The sequence below is a fragment of the Lissotriton vulgaris genome, unplaced genomic scaffold, assembly GCF_964263255.1.
Source record: "Lissotriton vulgaris unplaced genomic scaffold, aLisVul1.2 SCAFFOLD_405, whole genome shotgun sequence".
NCBI classification, from domain to species: Eukaryota; Metazoa; Chordata; class Amphibia; order Caudata; family Salamandridae; genus Lissotriton; species Lissotriton vulgaris.
Genome location: NW_028240680.1, coordinates 966,519 through 978,639, shown reverse-complemented (window position 1 = coordinate 978,639; position 12,121 = coordinate 966,519).

The following is a 12,121-nucleotide window of genomic DNA, read 5'->3' as shown; positions in this document are numbered from 1 at the left end:
TCGCCATTGTCTAACCCAGGGTGGTGTGGAGTGCAAAAACCGATGGATTTGGGCCCAGATCTTTTGACTGGGGGAATGTGTGACATTGATCCACATTCGGTCCATCATTTGTTGTTTTTGCAATTGCCGCCCTAAGTGCGCTGGGGATGCCCAGACGTGGGTCCCAGGCACTCCACACCACTTGGAGTCAAGCTAGCCGGGCTGATGAGAGGTGTTACCTCGAAACCGGTCCAGTCCTTGGATGCTTAATTCCGTTCTGGGAAGGACATGGCTTTTGTAGTTCGGACTGGACTGTTCCCATGGGGCAACAGGGTCAGAGCTGATTTGCATATCGCCATTGTCTAACCCAGGGTGGTGTGGAGTGCAAAAAAACGATGGATTTGGGCCCAGATCTTTTGACTGGGGGAATGTGTGACATTGATCCACATTCGGTCCATAACTTGTTGTTTTTGCAATTGCCGCCCTAAGTGCGCTGGGGATGCCCAGACGTGGGTCCCAGGCACTCCACACCACTTGGAGTCAAGCTAGCCGGGCTGATGAGAGGTGTTACCTCGAAACCGGTCCGGTCCTCGGATGCTTGATTCCGTTCTGGGAAGGACATGGCTTTTGTAGTTCGGACTGGACTGTTCCCATGGGGCAACAGGGTCAGAGCTGATTTGCATATCGCCATTGTCTAACCCAGGGTGGTGTGGAGTGCAAAAAAACGATGGATTTGGGCCCAGATCTTTTGACTGGGGGAATGTGTGACATTGATCCACATTCGGTCCATTACTTGTTGTTTTTGCAATTGCCGCCCTAAGTGCGCTGGGGATGCCCAGACGTGGGTCCCAGGCACTCCACACCACTTGGAGTCAAGCTAGCCGGGCTGATGAGAGGTGTTACCTCGAAACCGGTCCGGTCCTCGGATGCTTGATTCCGTTCTGGGAAGGACATGGCTTTTGTAGTTTGGACTGGACTGTTCCCATGGGGCAACAGGGTCAGAGCTGATTTGCATATCGCCATTGTCTAACCCAGGGTGGTGTGGAGTGCAAAAAAACGATGGATTTGGGCCCAGATCTTTTGACTGGGGGAATGTGTGACATTGATCCACATTCGGTCCATCACTTGTTGTTTTTGCAACTGCTTTTAGCCCCAGCACTTAATGTTTTACAAATTAAGCAGTGTAGGCATCTATTTCGGATTTATTTGGCTGCAGAGTGCTAGAGCTTGGAGCTTGCTGCTTGTTTGATCTTTGATAGGCAAGTCCGATTTGTGACTTTTCTCTTAATTTGCATTTACACTTATTGTGTTTTTATCAAAGGTTGCATGCGTTTTGGGGAGCAGCTAGGAAGAAAGACCTGGAGTAAGTTTAATGTAACAAATAGGTAGGTTAGCATAGATTAGCATTATAATAATGCTCTTCATTAAAAACTACAACACTAAACTCATCAATATGGCGAGACGGAATGGCATTGTCAATGCTTTTTTTGTTATAATGCTGGAACCCTTAAACAGTTATTCATATGTTTTACAGTACCATTTCTGTTAATGTGAATCTTTTCCTTCAACTTGATATAGGCATTCTGTCTTACTGTATCAATATAATGTCTCAGTTGTTCTACTCAACACCTGGGGATGATTTGTGACTCGGAACTAGACACCAAAGCCGAGAAAAATATATTTACAGTGAAACCTATTTAAACTCTCTGCGCTAATTTGTGGGTGATTACTCAAGGGGGCCTTTCTCATCAGGGCATTTATCACAACATTCTTGTTTAAAACAAATTATTAAAAAGACAGATAAAGAACCACCAACAAAACTGGTCCTTGGTCATGGGTTAGGTTGGTCATGCTGTTCCTATCAGCTTTGCTCACATTGGCCTTATGTTCACAACATTGATGTACTTTGGTCCTTTCATTTACATATTTCTATTTATTTAATGCTGACAACTTTAATTTGTGGAACTTGTGTCAATTGGCTGCACCGCAATGCCTGTTCACTTAACTTACTCAAAAAAGGTAGTGGAGAAATTTGCATTTTCCTACTCATCCTCAGACACTGTGAGCCGGATCACAACATTTTTTGGCATATGGTATTTTAAGTTTTGACGGAAATTTAAGGCAGTCTTTGCTCCAACCATTTTATCATCACATCAGAATTCAGAAGGTGGGGATTTGTGGGAAGAACTTTGTACATATTTGTTGAGTGGCATCTTTTTGTTGTGGTGATGTATTCTGTGTTTTTTGTGCTGTTGAGGTTTTTTGTGCTTCATTATTGCATTGTGATGTTATTGTGTTGCACTGAAATCGTGTTGCATTCTATCTAGAAGCAGTACATGCCTTTAAAATATCTGTGACAAGCAACTGTTTGCCAGTGGTAAAATAGCGCTACTCCCCCTCTTAAAATATTTAAGACAACAAGTCAGCCCAAAACTGTGGCAGTGACTGATTGTAAGCTGTGAGTGCTCAGTTTATGTGATACAGCCCTGAATCTTTAAAATAAAACACAATACCTGTAATAGAGTAACCTAGAGAAGTACAGCAGCAATAACTGCAGGTGTCGAGTTCTGTGACTCAATTCTGCTATTAATTACAATTCCGGGCATCGCATTACAGACAATTACCACAGTGTATCAACGCTTAAAGCCGTCTGCATGCTTTGCATGAAAGTGACAAACAGAAAATGTTTCCCAAGTACCTGAAGTGTGTCACCCTAGAAATCCATGCGGCAGGGCCATAGGACACCGCCGAGGCCCTGCATGTTTGATAGCAGAGACTGCAACGAGCTTAGAAACTATACCTAACCATCTCTGTCCAGTATGCTATCTCCTCTCTTGTGATCAGCCTCTAGCTATCTTTTTCCTTCTTCTCCCCCCTCCAATGCGGCTTGAAACTTGACTGATATTCTATTTGTGCAAACACTGAATGAACAATTGCACAAAAATACAAGAAAAGCTACACTACTTGTTACAGGTTTCAGAACCTCTCAGGACCCTTTTTCAGATGGTCCAGAGAAAGACATAATTAACTAAAACACTCATAGGAATTGTAATGGTCCAAAAATATTGTCCCTAATAACTTTGTCGAGATTCTCACATATAACTATTGTGATAAAGGCAACTGTTTATAAAGTATAACTTATCAAACTGCAGCACACTGGTAAAACAAGCATTGGCAAAACCAACAGGCCACACGTTGACTGACAGATGTTGACTTTGTCCATGCTTTTTTTATTTTTTTGCTTTTCGTTAGTTTTGCTAAACTTTGTTATAGGGAACCTGCTCAGCCTCTTCAACCAAAATAACTGTGGCTAAAAGCAGCATCTTTTTTGTCTCCCTAACCACCAATTGTCAGAATAGGCTCAGGTGGTGAACAGAATTACTTTGCGTGTGGACATACCCTTTGTGAATGTGAGGAAGGTCGTTACTCACAGTAGAGTAAACCAAATGTTGAAGCGCACCGACCCACTGTCCCATGGTATATGCTGGAGTGGGAAGAATGGAAATGCAAATGACGCAATAAAGGACTGATGGATGAAGAGTGCTTTAATTTGAGTAAAAAGGATATTTCATACAAATATGCACATTAAAAAGAATTAAAAAATAAAATAACTAAAGATTTTTAGATATGTGCTGCGGATCTTTTTTTTAAAAAAAATCCTTGTTTTTATCACAGATTATAATTGTTTTAATTGAAAAGATTTTCCAAGACGCCCAATTCTGCAGTGTTAAGGTTCACCTCCAACGAGCCTTCAGATTTTCTAAACTCTAACATTTCCTATTTTGAGGCAGTCAGTGCCACATTTGCCTACCTAATGAATGTGAACATTTGATAAAAGTTAATGTGACCTTGTCGGGCAGGGCATGAACAACGGAGGGACAACTGGTGTGTCAAAATATTAAACAATAATTAATCACAGTTCTCTGAAAAACTAAATGTGCACTCCAATTTGCAAACTGTTTAATTCAAGCACCACAGAAAGTGATCTCTTCACAATGCATATACTTCTAAAAATGGTGACTTCAATAATATGATAACCTACTGGTGAATACGAGCTCGGCTGAATGGGGCGGTGTAACAATCTGACTCCTCCAGGTCCGGAAGTGCCTCTTTGTCAAGTTTCATCGGGTTTCTGGGCAGCCAACTTTTCATCTGTCGGAAATTCCTTTGCAAACTAGGACAAAGAAGGCATACATTAAAATAAACATTTGCATTCGCCCTGCGCAGATGCTTTGACATGTCTCTAACTGAAAGAGAAAAGCAAAGGACTGTTAAGCGACCAAAAAAAAAAGACACACTCATGCAGGTTTTTGATGTATTCCTGTAAAGTAAAGTTTTTTCAAAAAAGAATACAGATCATGTCTTCAGGTATTTTCACTGGGTTAGCCAAGGCAACGCCTTTAACGAGAATCATAGCTGTCAAACAAAGCATTGTTAGTTGTTTAATATCAACCATTCGATACATTTGCATATTAGACCTTCTGAGGTCTTCCCAGAACGCCCATTGCTGTCAGAATTTCAACATACGGCATATGCATAGCCACAGCTCAGTTCAGGGATAGATAATAAAATGCCTTGTTGTTTGGAAACCAGATCGGATCATTTGATACTCAATTTGTTCTATTTATCCTGACCTAGCAATATTAACAAGCATTTGCAATGCAATATGTCTCGCAATTGTGCGACTTTGAGCAATTGGCATTATAAATGTATAATAATTAAAGGCATTGTCATTTACAATACCAATAGCTCAAAGTTTGCTAAAAGCGAGACCTGTTGTATTGCAGAGCGCTATGTCCCTGAAGCAGGCACTGCGCTCAGCATTCAAGTATAGCAAAAAAAATGAAAAGCTCAAAGAAAGTTTGCTGTCCCGGAAGTGGACTCGACGTTCAGCTTAATAGTGTTAAAACACAAGAAGGGTCTGCCATTGTCCCGTGATTGCTGTGGAGGTAGGGGTCAGCCACTTTCAAAGTTAGAGAGGCATAGCGCTCCATACGAGAAGATGCTGACATTGACCTGTGTGGTCCCTCTGCAAAAACATGAAGCAGCCGCCATTTTCCCCATTATTCAATAAGCAAAATAGTGCTCACCAACTTATAACGCAGACCATGTAACAAGCCAAGTAAAAGGTCCAGTCTTTATGGGTGGTAACAAATGCAGACAAGGCGGTACCAAGGAGGGACTAACAAGCCTAATAACGAATCAGAAGCCAGAGTTTATGAAGGACAATGACACAAGCCAATTGAAAAGATGGGGGGAGAGTGGGCAGAGCTTCAAGTCCATACTCCAATAATGCATGCCTCTCAGAAGCAAATACGCTGCCCCAGTATCGACCTAAAAAGGTACAAGTGGATATTTTTTCATAAGATAACATTTTTCTAAAGCATCCCTCCCTTGGACAAGATTATTAAAAAAATTCTACAGCCCTGGGAGATGAAGAGAGGTGGCAGAGAAAAGTCAATTAAATATAGTGTGAGCACTGCCCTTCCTGTAACGTATAGCTCTTTAAATTAAAATCTATAAATACATTTTCAGCATGAGGGAGGAGCCCCGAAAAAAGCAGGTGACCTGAGGAGAAGCATACACTGTTTCCTTCTCTTCTGACAACCCTGCTTGCCTCTGCCTGACCCTCTCCAACGGAACGGAGATCATAGAAGCCTCCACAATGCCTAACACCAGCATCATCCATCCTAAAAGACCATCCTGTCGCCAACTAATCCACGGTGTCCCCTCCACACATAATCTGAAAGACTATGACAAGGACAACAGCTAAAGGGGTCATTGTGCTGTCGGCTTATCCAAAATCTGATTGGCTCTCTAGCACAGCAATCACTGAGCGCCGCTGACCCAAAGTCACTCGGTATATGTATTGTGTAGGTATTAATATATACATTTTTTAAATTACAAGATGCTTTCTGAGTGCTGGTGTGGCGCTGCCAGGCATAAAAATAAAAAATGAAGTGCAAACATTTATTTGTCACTTATTCCTTTCCCTCAAAACTGACTGCGGAATTGCCGACCAGTGCAAAGAGAGAGAGAAATTGACTCTTCGGACTTGCCTCTTGGTTTCCTTAGAAGTTTCACAATAGTGAGTGTTGATCAAGTTTCAGGGTGGGTTACAAAGGTTAGCATCAGCATAGAAGTTCTTCAAACATGAAATATAAAAAAAGAACCGACCCATTGTTCAACAGTGAAGGATTTAAGATTTTCAAAGTTTTATCATGGAAAAACTGCACTACATATTTAACCATATTTTAAAATTCAATATCATGCCTTGTTGCTCAATCGTGCACTTCCGCAAAAAATGATGTTGAATAATGCATTTTTATTCATAAGAAAGTAAAACAAGTGCATATGTATACCGTACACAGTCTTGTGTTGGAGGCGGGCTGTAGGTCTGGTTGGTGGGGTGGTCGAAACAGACATGAGGGCGACAGAGCGGGATTAAGCAGCAACTGGGTGGCTGTGGGATTGAGAAAATGCAGGATTTTTAAAAGCGTCCGGCCATACAGAATGCTGCTAGCAGGTTAGAACAAGCATTGGCATAGCCAATAGGTCTCACGTTTGGGACCTTATAAGTATTTAGTTATGCAGCACAATATCCTTACTGCAACAACATTAGCTGTTGCATGGCTAAAAACTTATACGGTCCCAAAAGCGAGAACTATTGGCTATGCAAATGCTTGTTACAACTATAATCTGAAGAGTCCCTTCCATTGATGTATGGATGTGAAGGATGGCTGTAAAGAGATTACCACTGACTAGTTTGAAAAAATCAGAAGTGCCACCAACTGCAGAAGTGGTTTGTCAAGTGAAAATGTTTTGACATGGTTGAGGAGCTAAATAGTCCATGAAAGATAAATTGAGTTGAGATTTTTTTTCAGTTAATGCCATCATGTATATGCATTCATAGAAGGATTTTGAGTCAGCTCTTTTCATCCAGTGGTGTATTCTTTTTTATAATTTTTGTTTTATTAATTATCCGCGTAAAGAACAGCAAATAAAGCAGTGCAAAATTCTCAAGCACTGGTACTTCACGTCTTATATAAGCAATATAAGTTGTCGATAATGAGCATTGTCAAGCACGACAAAATAACATTAAAAAAAGCACATGATAAGGAACACAATATTCCTTGTCCAAGTCCCCGAGCTAATCCCATAGAAGGATATCAATAATGACCACACCTGGCAGGCCATATCACCTATATATAGCGTCACTCATCACGCAGGGGTAAGGCCTCATCATCCGAGCTAGAATCTAAGTTTGACTCCTCTTTGCTATTGAATTTATCAAGGAGAAGCCCCTAAGCCAGGACCTCCTCCGTGGCCCCGTCTGTGCGAGAGAGGCGCATATGTTTTTCTTCAGCCCCCCCTCTCTCTGAGCAGATCCCTGAGCCAGGAAGATGTCTCCTGTGTTTTGAATCCCATCCACCAAATGGCCACTTGCCATTTGGCTAAAAGGAATGCAAGTTGAGAAAGTTTGTATGGGATATTCTGCCCCTTGATCCTAGGTATTACATCCCCCAGAGCCCCTGAATCGCTGCACAAGCCCAGATGAGATGCAAGTAGGTGGCACCCATCGCCCTGCTCTGCGCACATATCCATTGGTGTTTTCATCTATAATCCACATATTTGTTTCCACAAACCATAACATAACACCAACATTGGCATAGCCATTAAGTCTCGCCTTTGGGACCTTATAAGGGTTTAGACATGCAACAGCTGATGTTGTTGCACCAAGGATATTATGCTGCATAACTAAATACTTATAAGGTTCCAAAGGCGAGGCCTATTGACTATGCCAATGCTTGTTAGTGAATACTGTGGAAAAAGCTACAAGTTGTTTAATTTTATAATGTTGAATGTTACTTTCCTTTGGTTGGACAATGTGTGGCAGCACGTAGGCCAATGTGCAGCTTTTTATCTCAATTATTGAGCTACTTAGACTAATGTACATAGAATGTTTATAAAAATAGATTTGCCAACCTTGCGGTGTTCACGCAAAATTTTGGTAGAAGGAGTGTCTGTGTCGGTTCAAAATTTGCCAGATGATGGGCAGATTCAGACCTGTCCGGGCTGTATTAGCTAGCATGTAAAGACTGGTGCAGGTGTAGACGAGAGGCACACCATATGCACAAAGGTGCCAGTACACCAGATGCTGCAAGAACACAGTCCAGTCGTACAGAACGAGTATGATTTTTTTTTTTTATTTGTACTCTAGCGCTACAATCACAGTATGTCCGACAGGAGTACATGTTCATTCATCACTCTAGTCTGCACGCCCCCAAAGCTACAAATATAAGGGCTGTGATGAGGTACCCAGGCAGAGCAGCGCCCTCAAGGAGGATGCGAGCTGGTGGGCATTGTTGGACCCGACCCTTTTGGCAGGTTCACCCCGAGACTTTTTGCTTTTTCCTAGCCTGTTTCTGTGACCTGGTGTTGGTGATTTTAGGCCTCTGCACACTTTTTCACCGTGGTACAGTGTAAAGTGCTTGAGCTCTCTGTGTATGTGTGGTGAGTGACCTGCCCTCCCATAGGAATGAATGGGGAATATGTATGCCCATGGTAGTTCCTGATGTGTGGGGAGTGCAGGGTCGAGTTTGGTATGTGCGAACTCGTGAGATTGAATGCTGTGCAATGATATATGCGGCATGATTGTGTCTAATGTAGAAGTGCCACTTTTAGAAGTTGGCATATTTGTGCAATTTGTGTCTGGCGTGTGATTGGCTGAGGCTGGCTGGTGAGCCTGGCTCCAAGAGTCTGGGAGGGTCTGGCCCGGTGGTGAATGGAGTATTTGGCATGCTGATGTGAGGGGAGGAGTGAGCCTGGGCCTGCTTGTGGATTGACCGTCTGGTTTGAGGGTCCTGAATGATGCTGGGTTTTCCCCACACAATGCTGTCTCCACCCCCTGGGGTGCGTCTGATGTCCCTAGCCTGGCCAGTGAAAGGAATTCCCTATAACCAGTTCTAGCTGGTTCTCACACTGCCTGCACCCTTTAGACAAAGGATTTTGGGTATAAAAAGGGTGCTGTGACACTCTAAAAATGTTCTTGTTTTTGGACTTGAATCCTGCCAGGGGCATGCTGCTGCTTGGGCTCAGAGGAAGGCTTGCCTCCCTGAGCCCTGCCCAGCCCCTGGATATTTGATGGACCCTGCACTGGGACCCCTCTGCTTTGCCTGGGGGACTGGAGGACTTGTCCTTGCTGATTAGCTGGTCTCTCCAAATCTTGGCCCAGGGCTTGTGCTGACCTGTATGCCCCTAGCGCTGGAGAGCGCTTTATTTATATTCTAGCGCCTGGGAGTGCTGTTTATTCTCCTTAGCGCTTGGGAGCGCTTTATTTTTGCTGGACTGTGCGTTGCCTGAGCGCTTTATTCGTATTTCTAGCGCTGAGAGCGCTGCATTTGCCCCAGCACCTGGAAGCGCTTATTTTAACTATGCCCGTATTTCTGACATTCTTTTCAATAGAGGAGCCGGTGCCCACCTGGCATTTGCTGCTCTGTTCCCCCGCCGCAGAGAGCCCGAAGAAGTCGGCTACTGGCCTCTGTAGCGCAACCAGGAAGTTAGGCATGATTGCGAGGGACATGGGTGGGGCTTCCCGGACGGAAGGGAGCCCCGCGAGAGAGGAAGAGAGGCGGTGAGGTGCAGGCGGGGCTCCGTTGTGGAGAGGAGAGCCCCGCACTGCCACCGGAAGAAGGAAGCCGCCTGCTGTGTCCGTCCCAGGACTCCTGAGTGAAGGGAGTGCCCCGGGGAGAGAGAGAAGTCCGGCCGCCCAAGCCGCAAGGCCTCCGTGCTGCATGGAGAGCCCCGCAGCAGGAGAGAGGAAGCCCCAGCCGCCGCGAGCAGTTGGTGAGTCAGGGCTGGGCCGGGCAGAGTGGGGCATATCTGTTTTTGCTCCCCGTGGGAGCAGAAGAAGCCTAGGGGTGCCGGCGGGAGGCAGAATCTGGGCGGCCCCGGATGGCAGTGGGGCGCCCCACCCTGTCCCAGAACTGTAAGAAGCCCCAAGCGGCGCACCATTTTTAGCGAGCCTTGAGAGGCTCGCTGCGCCATTGTAGTTTCGAGTCACCAGAGAGGGGGACTCCAACGTAGGGGCATATTTTAGTGTGGAGCATTAAGGGCGGCCCCGGTTGGCAGTGGGTCGCCCCAACGTTGTCTAGAGCCCACGAGGCTCCCTGGGGGCATTTGTAATTAGAGCCTCGAGGCTCCCACGACCGCGGGGACATTATTGTCCCAAGAGCCTGTGTGGCTCCAGCATTTGGCCATGTGTGATGTCCAGAGCCTGTGTGGCTCCAACGTGCTTAGTTCAGAGCCTGTGGGGCTCCAACAGAGAGCGCAGATTTATTCTAGGGGCTGGTGCCAGCCCCTGTCGCAGTTTTGTTTCCCAGCTGCCCAGCAATTAGTGGGCAGCTGCACCGTTTAGGTGTTGTGATTGTTCCCAGGTGCCCAGCAAGTAGTGGGCACCTGCAACGTTTAGGTTTTGCGCCAGTGGCGCACCCCTGACTGGCGCTGCGAGGCAGCGTGCCCTGACATTCTGGACACAGGGCTCTTTAGTCCCTTTATTATATGGGGGCTGGTATGTGATTTTATTTAGGCGCAATGTGATTATCTATGTAATGGTACTTGCCTAATGTGAGTTTTGCGCAATGTGATATGGTGCTAGGAAATGTAATGCATTTAATAAGATTACGCACCATGATCTTACACCTCTGAATGTTTTTAGGCATCATGTGTTTTTGCGCTATTGTTATGTTCTGGCACCTTCTGAATGTTTTTATGCATCATGTGTCTTCCTGGATTTTACACCTCTGAATGTGTTGGTTTATGCATCATGTGTTTTTCCTTCCCTGCACTTCTGAATGTGTTTTTGATGCATCATGTGCCTTGTTATTACACCGCTGAATGTATGTTTTATGCATCATGTGTTTTCCTTCCCTACACCTCTGAATGTTGTGATGCATCATGTGTAATGTGTTCTTGCTTATACCCCTAATTTTACTGTGATACTTAGGTGGTTGTTCTTTCTAGTACAGGTGGTCCTAGTGAGGTCCTGGTTCCCTGCGTGACATTTCTCCTAAGGTGTTTAGGGTTGCATAGTTGGTACTAACTGTTCCCAGTAGTTACTGGATGTGATCTATAACTGTTATTTTGTCCTATACTTATTCTAAGTTCTAGAAGTGCTATTTCTAAAAGTGTTGATTCTGACGGTGGCCCATGTGGCCCATGTGGCCCTGTCATGTAAATAATCCCTTGTGAATATTGCCCGTGCCAGTTGGCACAATGTACATGTGTGACTTCTATCTGATGTGTTTTGACAATACAGAAGTTATTTTTATATAACCTTGTGTGGAGTTCCTTTTGTGGTGTGCCTAGGATGTTGTTGCTGGTGTGTGCTGGCGCAAATGCTTTACACATTGCCTCCGGGATAGGCCTGTCTGCTCGTGCCAAGCTACCAAGGGGGTGAGCAGGGGTTATCTTGGCGTGTGACTCCCTTGCCCTGACTAGAATGGTGGTTTCTGCCTAGCTTTGGCGTCAGCCTTAGCCAACCAGAAATAGCCAGTTCTAACAGGCATGATAGTAGGAGCAGGCGTATGGCTCTGTGTATTGTGCAGGACACGGACGGCCTCAAGCAGAGGGCTAAACTGTGTACAGCCCTAAAATCGTCACAAAAGGGTGCACATTTTACAAAGAAAAATAAATAAAACATGGAAAATTCGTTTTAAAAAAAATAACTGAAAGTGTCTGGGATCGAACCAGGCACCTGATGATTGTACACTCAGATAACCAACTGTGTGAGCCGTCCTAGCCTCAAAGGCATAGCTTGTGCATTATACAGTAGCGTGGCTAAAAAAAACAGGCGAATACTGTGTTAAAACTGTTCTGTACACTATATGTCCTCCCCTCTTCAATATCTTTCCCCCTTTTGTACATTACCGTTTATTGTTCATGTTATTTTTGTTTATGCAGATTACTTAGACTGGCCAGGAGTTCTGATCTAGGCAGGGGTGCGTTTGGCCCGGACTATTAGATGAGGGAAAAACAGTGCTTCTCCCAAAGACCTTCCTATGTACTGCGGGCCCGTGACTGTGGTGCCTGAGAGGGCTAGATCAGGTAAGCGACAACAGCACCAGTAATGGCCGAACAGAGT